Source organism: Primulina tabacum, chromosome 7 (assembly GCF_025594145.1).
Source record: "Primulina tabacum isolate GXHZ01 chromosome 7, ASM2559414v2, whole genome shotgun sequence".
NCBI lineage: Eukaryota > Viridiplantae > Streptophyta > Magnoliopsida > Lamiales > Gesneriaceae > Primulina > Primulina tabacum.
In genome coordinates, this window is record NC_134556.1 from 21,943,829 (window position 1) to 21,960,390 (window position 16,562).

Below are 16,562 nucleotides of genomic sequence, written 5' to 3' on the forward strand. Positions count from 1 at the left end.
TTTAATAAAAATATTTTCTATTCTTCAGCCCTCAGTCCCGTTCCTCGATCGTCACTTGAATATTCCTTAAAAAATACAACTTTTATGCATTCATGTAGAAAAATATATTTTAAATATGCAAGTATGCAAAACATAATTAATTCATTCAATTAAAATATTTAATTAAAATACAAAAGAATTTAATAATTGCATGTACGTGGTTTGCGTGGACTTTAAAATTTTCGGAGCCTTACAATCTTCCCCCCTTAAATTGAATTTCGTCCTCGAAATTCGCTTATCCTTAATAACCCAAAGTTTAGACTTAGTTCTAGTATCCCAAAACTCCACGCTTCCGCTGCGCTTACTTTGATAAAACTTAAACTCTAGAATGTCCTTAAGTCTCTTTATCCCAATTAAATTTTCCTTCTTAAATCCTTATTTTCAAATCGCAACATAAAAAGACCCAAATACTTAGTGTTATTACTATTATAACCTCGAATTTTAATTTTCTTACAATTCTCAATATCAAATGATGGATGAACATACTTATCGTATCTTACTTTCCTTATTTTATACCCAAAATATTCATCAACTTATCAAATTTCAATCTTAAAATCCCAAACGCATCCGCTAAGGCTTAGATTTTTCAAGCCTAATATTGATTCATCCTTGAAAACCCTCGATTAAAATTCCTTATAACACTATATCTAAGATATCCCAAGGTTCAAAATATTCTTACAAGTCTAAATCCTCAAAACTCCTATCAATTAAACCATCAAATTATCGCTTATTGCTAAATTAGTCCCCAAATTCCTTAAAAATCTCAAAATTAATTTTTAATTTCCCCAAGAATTATCTTAATTGGTCTTTAATTTCAAAAATCCTATGATTAACCTATAAGTTTTTGGCATTCTTAATTTTCTTCTACAGGTTTCCCATAATATAATTTCAATAAATTTAAACTTATTTACCCAAAAAAAAAACAATTCATATAACCAATCTTACTTTTCATCAACTTAAAATCCCAATTTATATATTTTCTTATTTCCAAAGTCGTTGTAATCCTCGAATAATTATTCCTTACGTCTAATTCCTAAAAATTAATTCGACTAGTAACCATGAATCATAAATATTTTCTTAGAAAATCTACGTGTCCCAAAGCATTCATAATATTCATGATTAACTTATAGCCCAAAAAGTAGAACGTCAATTCTAAAACCCAAAAATCAACATCGTCCAATCCCACCACAAAACCAACATGCGTTAAAATCAAATAATTTCTTATTTCATATCATAACACGTATAAAAATTCAGAGCATATAGAACATATATTATCGTGAAACTACTAAACATGTGATGTAAACATTTAATTCATGTACTTATGCAGGTAATATCATAAAATTATATAAAGCATGTAAACTTACAAATTGAGGCTTGACGACTGATCTTCCCGGCACTGATGGTGGCACAACCCTTTACAGAACCATTGCTCTGATACCAACTGAAATGTCCTGTCCTTTTTATTGATTTAAAAGTACTAATTATTTTTTTTAAACCTCACATAACATCGGCCGAACCATAAAATATTTTTGACATCATTTTAAAAATAACCATCCAACTGCTATTTAAAAATTCAAAGGAAAATATTTTAAAGCATAAAATCGTCAAACATTTTACCAAACCTAAAAAGTAATAATTTGAAAAGAATAGCGCATACTAAACCTCTCAAAAATCTCTCAAATGCATAAATAAATAAACTTAAAAATCTTTAATCATAAAGCATGAGTCAAAAGTCATAATGCGGAAAAAGTAGAAGAGCTGGTCCTCGGGTTGTGTGCGCCTTCAGCCCAAACAAATCATTCATCAAGTCCTCCCTCAATACCACCTGCATCCATCACACCTAGTGAGTCTAAAAACTCAATACACCATAATCTTTATAACGAGTAATACGTAATACAGTCAACATATAACGGTGAAAAATATTTGTACTTAAAATATCGTTTTCATGAAGATGCATAAACATAAACATTTTCGCTAAACATTTTCATGATGCATAAAACTTTAAACATAAACATTTTCATGATATGCAAACATGAATTTCCATTTCCTCAACATGACATGACATAAAACCTTAAACATAATCATGAACATTTCCTTTTTTTTCCTTTGTTGAATTCAGATCGTTAATTGTGACTTTCCTCAAACCTTAAAATTCGATGGATCCATCTACATGTAACCACAGTACTGTGCGGCGCGGGACACCAGCAACACTCTCACCGGTCAACTGGGCCCTAGCCTATCATGATCGAATAGAAATACGATCGTCGGGGCTCCCTCTGAGGCCTTCTCCCATAAATGGGCTATCTTTGGGGCCTTCTCCCCTCACGATATTCACATTCTTACCTCAAACCTCATAACCTCATATTCGTAATAATGGAAACACAATCGTCGGGCTCCCACTAGGACCATAACCCTCACGAAGTTGCCAACATTAACGAATTAGTCACAATCACTTCACTTCCTTCAACATTTACATTCTCATCACTTTATAAAAATCATGCATAACATAACATTTTGTTTTTGAAATCAAGCATGCAACATGTCTTTTAAATGTCTTCCATAAATCATAAAAATCAAATAGACATTTTAAAAATCATAATTTAATCATGGATACATCATAAACATTTAAAAATAATCATAATATCATAAAAACAGCATTTAGGGCACTGCCATGACCTTTACTAGTTTTTAGGTGTAAAAAGACCGTTTTACCCCTAGACTCGACATTTTATGTTTTCGACTTTATCTTTATTTCATGACTCTAATATTTCCCAAATAATTATTTAAGCCTACATGAATTTTTTCATAATTTTATTTGGCTTAAAACTTAGACTTTTTCAATTAATATTTAAATGTGATGTATTAATGCGTTTTAATCCCGAATTAATCCAAACCTTAATATAAAATTGCCAAATTAAAAACTTAGACTTCTAATAATTATTTAAGCTTAAACCTAATTTTCCATAATTTTATGAAGCTTAAAACTAGGCTTTTTTATTAACTCGTTAATTAGCGTTTCGTGCGGCGATTAAATTCCCGATTAAACCCAAAACTCATTATTTTTATCCCAAATTTTAAATATAACATTTTCAATATTTATTCAACCCTTATAAGTCATGAGCCACCCCGTGGACCCATAATTTCGTTTTTAGCCTTTTAATTTTCGTTTTTGACACCCTATCGAATGCACCGAGCCATCTCCTAATTTACTTGAGCCACGCTCGAGCCACCATGAGCCAAAACCTAGTCAACCCACCCAGGGACCCTATTGACCAAGCCTAGCCAGAAAAACAAGCCCTGGCCCGACCAAAAACTCGCTGGAAACTCACCCCAATTTCTGCACGATTCAAGCGTGAGACTCCCATGGCCCATAGGACTCCTAACTAGTCTAGGAGATCTCCCAGCCCTCAACCACTTGACCCCTCCCAACCCTAACCTTCCCTAGACCACACCCAGACCCAGCCCAGACCGGCACAGCCCCTGGAACCCAAGCTCGAAGCTTCTGAATCCTAAGGATACATCCTGCGCGCTGTTGTTCCTACACGCTGTTAGTTTCCTACTTCGGCTAGGACTTCCTGCTCGAGTCTCCCTCAAGCCCGAACCCACCTGACCCTCTCTGGAACACCTTGAGCCATAACCTAAACGACCTAGCCCAGCCCTCTCTCGAGTCACCTTCTGAAATCTCTCGGCCATTCTAAAACCTGCACGGGAAGAGTCCTTTCATGGAAGGACTCTTCTCCAGCCCCTTAGCGCGAGCCCTAGTCCTGTTAGGACCCTTCGTAGGACCTATCCATGACCCCTAGGACCCAACCACCAGCCCTGGTCGAGCCACCTGCCCCCATGCATCACTTTTCTTTTAACCGAGCCCCTCAATCATCCCATACCAGATTTTTGGTTCCAGCTTTGTGTTTCTGTTTTCGTGGCGTATGAGGGGTGCATCTAAGGCCTCAAAATCGTGTAAAACATGCCCTATATCATCCTAATTCATGGCAGCCCCTTTGACAACATAATAAACATGTTTTTGGATGAAAAATCAAGAGTTTATAACACATATATGCATAGTTACGAAAATTGTGAATGGTGAGACTTGTTTTCATGCAAAAATTCATTAAATAAAATACTATGGTGTGATAGATGTTTGAAGAAAAGAATATGGCGTGCCTTTGCGTTATGAACGCACGAAAAACCGTTGACGATTTGCGAAGAACGGACAAAAACCTTGGCTATGAAACCTTAGCAACTCCTCTTTGAAACTTTCAAAATTTCCCTTCAAATTGTGGTAAGTGGGTGCCGTGTACGTGGAGTGATTTGGGAGAGAAAAGAATTCTGAAAGTGGCGTGTAGGTGCGAGGGTTTGGGGAGGGTTTAATCATATTATATAGTTTAATTAATAACTAATTAGGCTTAAGCCCATTAAGGGATTTAATTAGGCCCATTAGTCTTTAATTAAATACTAAAAATAATTTTGTTAAAATAAGTTTGTGAATTTATTAGCCGGGTTGCTAAAATGTTCGTATTTTTGTTGAAAATCCAACACCGTAAAAATTACGTCCCGGCGTATAAAATCACGTCAAAACCTCTTATTTTCAAAAATATTAAAAACCATCAACCATATTTTAAATAATTAAAAATAATTATTTAATAAAAATATTTTCTATTCTTCAGCCCTCAGTCCCGTTCCTCGATCGTCACTTGAATATTCCTTAAAAAATACAACTTTTATGCATTCATGTAGAAAAATATATTTTAAATATGCAAGTATGCAAAACATAATTAATTCATTCAATTAAAATATTTAATTAAAATACAAAAGAATTTAATAATTGCATGTACGTGGTTTGCGTGGACTTTAAAATTTTCGGGGCGTTACAATCTTCCCCCCTTAAATTGAATTTCGTCCTCGAAATTCGCTTATCCTTAATAACCCAAAGTTTAGACTTAGTTCTAGTATCCCAAAACTTCACGCTTCCGCTGCGCTTACTTTGATAAAACTTAAACTCTAGAATGTCCTTAAGTCTCTTTATCCCAATTAAATTTTCCTTCTTAAATCCTTATTTTCAAATCGCAACTTAAAAAGACCCAAATACTTAGTGTTATTACTATTATAACCTCGAATTTCAATTTTCTTACAATTCTCAATATCAAATTCCCAATATATATGTATATATATGTATATATATAAACATTTATATAACGGATACATCCGACTAACTTTGAAACTTATCTAGCACAAACAAATTTTTTTGTTTGTTTGTTTTTTTGTTTTTTTTGTTTTTGTTTTTAACACAATATTGATGTTTTTAGAACACATTGATAGTATATCAATCAAATCTAAAAAAATTACAATGAATAAAGTATTTTGTAGTCCGTTATATATTTACTTCTTTTTTTTTTCTTTTTTCAATAAATATTTTTTTTAGGGGAGTTATATTCTTGTAATTAACCATTTTTTAATAATCAATAAAAGTTTATTAATTGTTTTCTCATTTCTCACCACTCACTCACAAAAGATGTGTGAGTATATATATTATACTTTTACAAAAGAATTCTTTCAATTATACATGTTAACAACCATACAAACCATATTTTTTAACTATATTCTCATAAAAATTTTAGAAATTATTTTATTTGAAAACACATATAATTATATATATATATGAACACATCTATTATATATTTTATATTAATTGATCAAAATATATATATAAATTGGTCCACATGAAAAACTAATTTTTCTTTTAGTCTGTATTTTGAATATAATGAATATTAAAATCTAGTGTATTGTGATTTTCCAATAATTATTAACTAATGCGTCTCAGGTGCATTTTACTGACACCTTACTCGACATTGAACTAAAAATTATTATTATTATTACTATATATAAGTATATATTTTAATTTTTATATAAAAAAACTAAGAGTAGAAGAAGAAGAAATTATTCATACCTTAAAGAAAAACATTAAAACATACCGTTGAATCACAAGTTTAGCATCACATGAATTTTCTTTTCTTACTTTTGTATGTTGGCCAATTAATTTGAGATAAGGATGGATCTGGTTCATGACTAAATCCTTGCAGTAAATCAATAAGTTCACCTTCACTTGTAGCAGAAACTAACATCCTTCGCGAAGCTAATGGAATAAATCCCTGTTCCACAACATCATCAAGAAACGATAACAGTTTATCATAATAATTGTTAACATTTAACAAACCAATTGGCTTATTGTGGATATTTAATTGTGCCCAACAAACAGTATGAAATATTTCTTCCAAAGTACCGAAACCTCCTGGCAAAGCAATGAAAGCATCTGAATGTTCAATCATTTGAGTAATTCGTTCATACATGTTGTCCACTTTCATTTCTTCTCCTATTGTTGGTCCCTGTAAGATTGGCTAAGGTAATCGGAATAATGCCTAAAACTTCACTTCCACCTGCATGCGCAGCTTTTGCAACTTTTTCCATGAGGCCAACTTCACCACCACCATATACCAAATGAATCTTTTTTTTAGCAAGTGTTATTCCAAGATTTTCTGCTATTTCTTCATAAATTGAATCTTTTCCTGCACTAGATCCAGAAAATACACAAATATTTTTGATTTTACTTACCATGGACGTTGAAATGTTGAGAAATATGTTTTGTTGTAATTGTTAGATCACAACATATGAATTTAAAAGCGTAACATGCCAAAAGTCAATATTTGAACATGAAATTATTATTATTAAAAGAAAATAAAAATGACAAAATTAAAACAAATATATACAGCGTAGTTGTGATTGTGGCTCACATCTTCCTCTGATTTTACGTTCAGTAACGGCTTCAACGCCTTCTATGAGTCGAGGATATGCTTCCCATCCAATTTTCTTATAAATTGGCAAACATGGTCTTTTAACGTCAGATTCCCAAGACGAAATTGTGTATATATATTTACTTATCTAAATAGATATGCGTTACTACAGTAGGATCATTGTAAGGCTGATTCCACCGTCCATATTGATATTCCTCTTGTTGAAATTGTCACCATAGTTTAAGAAGTTCATTTTGCACGTACCCACTAGAATGCGTATCAAGAACCTCTAGAAAATTATCCAAAGGATCTTTACTCAAACCATTCTTAATGAATAAAATTTTATCTTCTCTATTCATTGATGTCATTCCAACATTTTTGCATTTTTCCTTACAAGTCCACCTTGCACATTTATGACATCCACCTATACGTTTAGCTCTTCGCTTTTTGGCATATGTGCTTTTACCAAATCCTGTCATATGTCTTATTATTAATTCACTTGCTTCCCCAACCAATCGGACTTTTACTTCAATTATCAAACGGACATCATTCGGTATGCCATATGACATCATCAACCTTAGCCGCTCACATCTAGCTTTATAAATTTTTTTCAACGCATTATCAAGTAAACAAGCAAAATATTTACGAAGATTCATAATACACGCATCCATATTATTATTATTATATATATTTCAATTATTTTGGGAAAACTGAAGAAACCGACTTAAACAGTCACGGAGTACCGTTATCCGCCACTTAACCGAAAAATAAACTAGATTCTGCAAAACAAAATGAAAATATCAAACAATTATTGTGGATCATATAAAGGCATAAACTCATTATTAAGAATTTCATTTTCTATAAAAGGCTTAAGTCTTTGTCCATTAACTTTAAACACGTCATTATTTTGAGGATTTTCAATATCAATAGCACCATGAGGAATAAACAAATTTGACTATAAATGGTCCTGACCACCTCGATCTTAGTTTACCTGAAAATAAATGCAAACGAGAATTATAAAGCAAAACTTTTTGTCCATTTTCAAATGACTTTCTCATAATATTTTTATCATGAAAGGCTTTAGTTTTATCTTTATAAATCTTTGAATTTTCATATGCATCATTTCTTAATTCTTCAAGTTCATTTATTTGAAATTTTCTTAATTTTGATGCATCATCTAAATTTGTAGAGGGCCCGAAAATCCTTGCTTGAAAATTTGAGAAAAATTAAAAATTTTCTTTTTAAATAATTAAAATGCCTCATTCATAATTAAACCGATAAACAAAGTTTGATAGTCAAAATGGCAGCGGAAGAAAATATTTGTTTGCGAAATACCAATTTAAGAATATCCAACAACTGATAAAAATTGTTTGAGGAATAAAATAATACATGCTGAACTGAGGTCCTCGGGTGCCACTACTGCCGACCCAAGCTGGCTCACTGGTCCCCGCCCTCGGCCCTGACCTCATCGGTACCTACAACAATCAAGTCTAGTGAGCCTAAAGACTCATCATGCATATATCGTAGGTAACGAGTAAAATATAATTTGCATGGATAAAATATCATGTCATGAGGCATTCTGAAAATAACTTGTACTGAGCAATTATAATACGTGCATGCCTGAATTAAATATCATAGTAAAAATATTTGTTCCTTGGAGCCCTGTACTGAAATGACTGATAATAATTTTCGGTTGAGATTATGGTCTACGCATGTGGTCCCTGCACTGAACTGAACTGATCGGTAACTGGCTACCGGGGAGTATCAAACTGAACTGAACTGACCGGTCACTGACGACCGGGTGGTACCAAACTGAACTGATCGGTCACTGGCGACCGGGTAAAATAATGCTCCCATAATAGTGAATTGACCACAAGCAATATCGCATAAATCTCAAAAATAAGTATTTTCTATTTTTATGCACGTAATATAATTAAATGGCATAATGAAAAATCCTGTACTATTTTACCAACTGGATTGGATCGTACCCAGGCTCGCTGCGACCTAAATATGCCATGAAAAAATATGCAATAGATTTTTCTTAACCAAACTATGCAATTAAGTGTGAAAATGCGACAATTACTACTAACGACCGTATTTAATCATGACTCCGAACCAACGCGAACCAACACTGAACCAACGTAACGTCATGATTAAAATACGCTTAAAATTATGAATTTATGCTCCTAAAATGATGAGGGTCGAAATTTAGGTGAAATGGAGGCCAAAACATGAAATGCTCTTTCGAGAGTTAATTTGGCACATCGCACCGTAAATTCTCGTACGACTTCAAAAATGATCCGAATCACAAACGGCCAAAAACGTGGTCCTTCCTAACTCAATGAGGCACTGTCCAGTCCAAGGCCTTAGGCTAAAAGCCAACCAAGAACTCGAACGAGCCTCCGAACCGTCACAGCAAGTTGCTGTCAAATTCCAGCAGCTGTGCAATCGCGTGTCTTGTGTTGTTTTCGAGACTACCGGCCATTGGGGGCGTGAACCACCGACCATAGACTCTTACCAACATCCCAAGGAATTATTTTAACCATGGCTAAGGGCCCTAGGCCAGCCACAATTCGAATTATTCCAGCAACATCAGAAAAGTTCCACCCGAAAGCACCTTTGCGCGCGTGAGGGGTTGTTTTGCTTTGCTTGCTGTCTCGACTCGTTCCAGTGGCCATTTGATTGACCATGGGACGATCTAGACATCCAGTGTTATGGTATGAACCGTGGCTAAGGGCCATAGGCCAACTAAGATTCACACCACACCATCAAAAACTGAGGGACACATGCAGAATTAAAAAGGGGCGAAGGGGCTGTTCTTGCTTTGGGTTTAAAAACCGATGCAACCATGGACCAAGCCTTGAAAGGACAACTTGGTCACGTCTTAGACATAACAAGGAGATGTTATAACCATGGCTATAGCCCCTAGGGCAGCCACAAGCAGAACGTCACCCTTTTTGACAGTAAACAAAAAATCGAATGGAGAAGGGGCCTGCTTGGGGTGTTGCTGTCACATGTGAGTTTCCAGCATGTATGGGACTGGACGAATGGACCAACATGGTCTTGACACACCCTAGTACGTGTCTATATGCAGCCTCGAGCCCCTGGAGTCGAGCCAACCACCTGAATCATCAACACCACAGAAAACGTGAAGCACAAGGGAACACAGAAAATTCTAGTACACGCTATTTTTGAAAATGGGTTGAACAAATTTCGGTTTTCATGCAGTAAATTCATGAGTTTGATGTGTATAAAAAATACTACTATGGCTTGATTGAGGTTTGAAAGAAATAAAGACATGCCTTGGTTTTCGTTTGAAAGAAAAACGAAAAGAATAGACGATACGGCGCGGAGGAGACGGAGTGCACTTTTCTACCTAGCTTTCCTTCGATTTTTCCCTCTTGTTTTCTCTACTTTTCTCACGGTTTTTCCCTCTCTGAAATGCTCTGAATTCTCTCCAATTTTCGGTGGTTGTGATGGGGAGGAAGGCTAGGGAAAATATATGGGAAGATGCAAGATAAAGGGAAGGGAAAATATTCTTTCTATCTACTAGTTTGAGTGATAAGGAAAAGAATGATATCAAAGATTTTTCTTGGGGATACTAGAGGTGTATATGGGCGATTTTAAGGTCTAGGTGCAAGGGAGAATTGGTTTAATTAAATCTTGGTAGTGATTTAAAAGTTGGGGAGGATAAATCCATCTAGAAAAGTTAAGGGGATAAATAAAGAATGAGTTGAAAAGAAATCACAATTAAATCTTAAAAAAAAAAAAGGAGCATGGCCGATTTTTATCTAGCTAGGTGGGGTGGGATCTTGCTCAATTAATTATCATGGAAGATTTGTTGTGATAAAACTATTTCTCAATAAAAATGGATAGGGGAGACTATTAATTAAATGGGTTGCCAAATAAACTTTTAAATCAAATCATAGGGGCCGAAAATTATAATACAAGAGGAGGGGAAAATACTTCTTAAATATTGAACTTTAAATCTTTAGTGTATTATCTACTCATTAAATATTTTACAGAATTAAGGATTTAATTATTGAACTTTATTTACTACTTATCTCAACTTATTTAAATAATTCCTTAAACTTTCTTTTACAATAAATTTACTCATTATTTATCTTTAAATAAATTTTGGAAAAATGTTTTCTTACTAGTAAATTTTATCTCTTTACTCCAACTCCGGTCCGGCCTCACCGAATTAACTGAAAAGAGAAAAATTTAAGCTACTGGATTAACTTCAAAGAAACACTTAAATACTCATGCAATGAAGTCAATTTAATTTAAAATACTAGAATTATGCCTGGCTTATACGTAGTCTAAGTTACGGGTTCTACAAAATTAATATTAAATGCTTTAATTGCCCAATAAGCTTTATGTTCAAGTTCAACCGGTAAATGACAATGCTTACCAAAAACTAACCTATATGGTGACATCCCTAATGATGTTTTAAATGCAGTTCTATATGCCCATAATGCATCAGTTAATCTTAAAGACCAATCTTTTCGATTTGGATTAACTGTTTTTTCTAAAATTTGTTTTATTTCTCTATTTGCAAGTTCAACTTGACCATTACTTTGAGGATGATATGGGGTAGAAACTTTATGTGTAATGTCATATTTTCTTAACAAAGAAGAAAATGATTTATTTATAAAATGACTTCCCCCATCACTAATTATTGCTCTAGGTATTCCAAATCGGCTAAAAATATTTTTTTAAAAAAATTTTATAACAACTTTATGATCATCAGTTCTATATGCAATTGCTTCAATCCATTTTGAAACATAATCAACAACGACTAAAATGTACGTATATCCAAAAGATAATGGAAATGGACCCATAAAATCTATCCCCCAACTATCAAATATTTCAATAATTATGATTGGATTTAAAGGCATTATGTTTCGTTTTGAAATTGATCCCATCTTCTGACAGTTTTCACAAGATTTGCAAAATAAATGCGTATCTTTGAATAAAAACGGCCAATAAAATCCACATTGTAAGATTTTTGTAGCTGTTTTATTGGATTAAAAATGACCTCCACATGCTTCAGAATGACAAAATTTAATAACATTACTTACTTCATTGTCGGGTATGCATCGTCGAAAAATTTGGTCAGGACAATACTTAAATAAGTAAGGATCATCCCAATAAAATTTTTTAACTTCTATCAAGAATTTATTCTTATCCTGTGAATTCCAATGAGAAGGCATTTTATTTGTCACAAGAAAATTTACAATGTTAGCAAACCAGGGCATAATAGTAGCATTAAACAACTGATCATCTGGAAAATTTTCATTTATTGGTATTTCATTATGAGATGATTCAGTCATTATTCTAGATAATTGATCGGCTACAACATTTTTTTTCCTTTTTTATCTTTAATTATAATATCAAATTCTTGTAACAATAAAATACACCGTATTAATCTTGGCTTAGCATCTTGTTTATTTGATAAATATTTTATGACAGAATGATCGGTGTAAACAATAGTAGTAAAATCAATTAAATAAGATCGAAACTTATCTAATGCAAATACTACTGAAAGTAATTCTTTTTCAGTAGTTGAATAATTTATTTGGGCACTATTTAAGGTTCTACTAGCATAATAGATTGCATAAGGTTTTTCTTCTTTTCTTTGTCCTAACACAGCTCTTAAAGCATAATCACTTGCATCACACATTAATTCAAATGGTAAAGACAAATCTGGAGGTTGTAAACTGTTAGAGTAGGTGCCCGTCGAACCAAGTGTTGGCCGAGGGTTCATGATTAAACTCTATGTATAAACAGTCTTTATTTTAATAATATTTGAATTTATCGTTTTGGCACTTCTTTATCTGTATATCCATGCTAGTTGCATAGATAAAGCCCTTGAATATACAAATAGTAGAAAGAATATGAGATGCTCATATGATGAGTATCATGAAACTCATATTTGTAATACTGTATATTCTAAACGGTTCCTAGTCGATTCAGCTGCCACTAAGAAGGATATAGGCCGCTCGAGTTCGAGACTAGTATCTGCGATGTGAGTACCATGTTTCATTGGTAGGGGACATTGTGATGTCCGAGCATGAAGATAGGTGCTTCTTGTAGAGTGCACTGAACAACCCTCCATAAAGGACTTTGCAAGTGGTTCTCACTTATCGAGTGGAAAAGTCCTAGTTTATGGTTGTACACCATTAGTCCTTATGACCCGGGACAACATTGAGACTTTATGTGCTAGAATTATACTTTGACTTGTTTACCAACTCTCATGGGGTCATCAGGTGGCAAGGTTGGGTGTTCTGTCGAAACATATAGGAGTCGATGCATTGTAGTCGGGGATTCACCGCTTACCTTCGGGTATGGATATCCTATGTGTTATCATGTTTATGTAGGTTGAAATCTCTGATCAGAGTATGGTGGCAATTATGAAAGGGGTTTCATAGATTACACCATCGATGCAACTACGACATGACACATAGTATCGATTCATTGACAACTCTCGATAAACCAATGGTTGTTGAATCGGTCGGGATATATGAGTTGAAGGGACCGTACTGTACGCTAACCATAATTGAATGGTTCTTGCAGGCACTATCATTTGATACCTAAGGAATCATGTAAGCGATGCTGCTAGGCGTTTAACATGATTGGTTGGGTACTATCAGACTTGAGTTCTGACGTTCTTGTTATCAAGGAGTTGATAAGTAAGAATGGAGCAATTGGGGTATGCTCTTATAAGGACATGTTTAGTCCGAATCACATGGAGATGTGAACCCACGGCTAGTTGTATCAATGAACCATTGAGGGCCACACAAGTACTAGCTTTCTAGATCCCGTTGAGAAGTAAAAATAGTTCAATGTGTTGAACGGCTTATAAATGAGTTTATAAGCGTTGAGAAAAAAATTAGAAGTATGACTTCTATGAGAGAAATGTAACTTTTAATTTATGATTGTGTTCGTAAATTAAAAGTAGGCCAAGTAAATAATGTACTTGAAAATTGTGATTTTCATAAACATTATTATGGACTAAATTAAATTAATTCAAGTGTTGAATTAATTAAGCACTAGTGGGCCTAGTAGAGTCCAAATAATTAAATTAATTCAAGTGTTGAATTAATAACATTGGGCCTTGTAGAGCCCAATTGGAAATAATTATTTAGCTAGTGGGCTTGAGTAAAATCAAGTAAAGTCTAATTCGGCTCAAATATGTTTGAGACAATTAAAAAGTCCATGGGCCTTGTTAATGTTACAAGCCCATTGGGTTATGCATGCTTGGGAGGTGAAGGGTTGTGGATTACTTTTGATTAAAATAATGCATGGCATGCAACTTTTTGGATCAACTTTTTGCACTACCAAGACAACTCTTCCCTCCCTCATTTTGATCACCTTGGCCGAAACTTCAAGAAATTTCTCTCCAAGTTTTTCCTTAATTTTTCTCTCCTCTTGTGTTCTTCAAAAGTTGGAGAAACAAGTCACTTCTCTTTGAGAAAGCCTTACATTTTCTAGTGCAAGTGTGAGGTGGATCTACAAAGTTGGTGGTGGGCCTAATTTTGAAGGAAAGGAGGAGAGCTTGAAGATTTGTCATCCATTCAAGAGCTTTTTTGTTTGACAACAAAGTTGGAGCCATCATCAACCTCAAGAGGTTGATAGGTAACTATTTCTAAACACCCTATGTATGACATTTTGGTATTTTGTTGTATTTGCTACACAAAATAATATGAGGTGGCCGAAATTTCTTGATGAAAAATCAAAATTTTTAACTTCCGTTACGCTTCCAGTCACCGTAACCGATCCCCTTTCATAAAATAGGTGATGTAACTAAAAGATTAATAATTTCTTTAAAAGCATTTTCACATTTCTGAGTCCATTCAAATTGTGTATCTTTTGTTAAAATATTTGAAATTGGTTTAGATATTATGCTGAAATTTTTTATAAACCTTCTATAAAATCCTGCATGACCCAAGAATGATCGAACTTCTTTGACCGTTTTTGGTGATGTTAAATTAGCAATAACATCAACTTTGGCTTTATCAAATTCAATTCCTTTTTCAGATATCACATGTCCTAAAACAATCCCAAATTTAACCATATAATGACATTTTTCCCAATTTAAAACAAGATTTTTTTTCTTCACATCTTTTTAATACTTCTTCTAGATTTTTAAGACAATTTTCAAATGAGTTTCCAAAAACAGTTATATCATCCATAAAAACTTCTACATATTCTTCAATCATATCACTGAAAATACTTAACATGCATATTTGAAAAGTAGCCGGAGCATTACATAAACCAAATGGCATTCTTTTAAATGCAAAAGTTCCGAAAGGACAAGTAAAAGTAGTTTTTTTCTTGATCTTCTAATGATATAGGTATTTGATAATACCCCGAATACCCATCAAGAAAACAGTAATAAGAATTTCCTGCTACTTTTTCTTTAATTTGATCTAAAAATGGTAGTGGGAAATGATCTTTTCTAGTTGCATCATTTAATTTTCTATAATCAATACACGTACGCCAACTAGATGGAATCCTAGCTTGTAATAACTCTCCCTTTTCATTTTTTATAACAGTGATGCCGGACTTTTTAGGTACTACTTGTGTTGGACTTACCCATTTACTATCTGAAATTGGATAGATAATTCCAGCGTCTAATAGTTTTAATACTTCATTCTTAACAACTTCCTTCATATGTGGATTTAACCTTATTTGTGGTTGTTGATATGTTTTAGTATTTTCTTCCAAGTGAATTTTATGTGTACAAATTAAAGGATTCATATCTTTTATATCTTTCAAAGTCCATCCAATTGCATTTTTATATTTTTTAAGTAATTTAATCAAATCTTCTTCTTGATTTGGCAAAAGAGTGGAAGAAATTACAACAGGAAATGTTTTATTTTCACCAAAAAATACATATTTCAATTCTAATGATAAAACTTTTAATTCAAGTTTTGTATTATCATCTTCTTTAAAATTATTTTTAGACTCAAAACTTTCTATTGAAAAAACTTCAGGTTGTTGATTTAAGTTTTCTTCTTGTATATTTTCTTCCACAATTGTTTCAATTTCATTATCATATTCATTTTCATTAATACTTGGTTTTTTTACATAAATTGAACACATTAAGTTCTAGAGTCATATTTCCAAAAGACAATTTGATTATTACATTTCGACAATTAATTAAAGCATTTGAAGTTGCTAGAAATGGTCGTCCCAATATTACTGGAATTTCATTATGTACTTTTATTGGTTGTGTATCCAAAACAATAAAATCTACAGGATATATGAATTTATCAACTTGAACCAACACATCTTCTACAATACCTCTAGGTATTTTGATTGACTTATCCGCCAGTAAGAGAGTAACAGAAGTGGGTTTTAATTCTCCTAAATTAAGTTTTTCATAAACTGAATAAGGAAGTAAATTCACAGTTACTCCCAAATCCAACAAAGCTTTTTTAATTTTATTTTCTCCAATAATACATGAAATTATTGGACAACCAGGATCTTTATATTTTAAACTAGAATTATTTTGAAGAATAGAACTTACTTGTTCAGCCAAGAATGCTTTTTTCTTCACATGCAATTTTCACTTTACAGTACATAAGTCTTTTAAAAATTTTGCATAAGAAGGTACTTGTTTAATAGCATCTAATAATGGAATATTTATCTTCACTTGTTTAAAAACTTCATAGATATCATAATCATTTTTTTTGTTTTTTATGATTTGTTAATGCATGAGGAAATGGT

General features: G+C 33.1%; 1 pseudogene; it reads right to left on the reverse strand.

Annotated features, from left to right (window-relative positions):
* LOC142550602 (uncharacterized) overlaps positions 1-16,562 on the reverse strand; it is a 117,722-nt pseudogene that overhangs the window by 48,278 nt on the left and 52,882 nt on the right.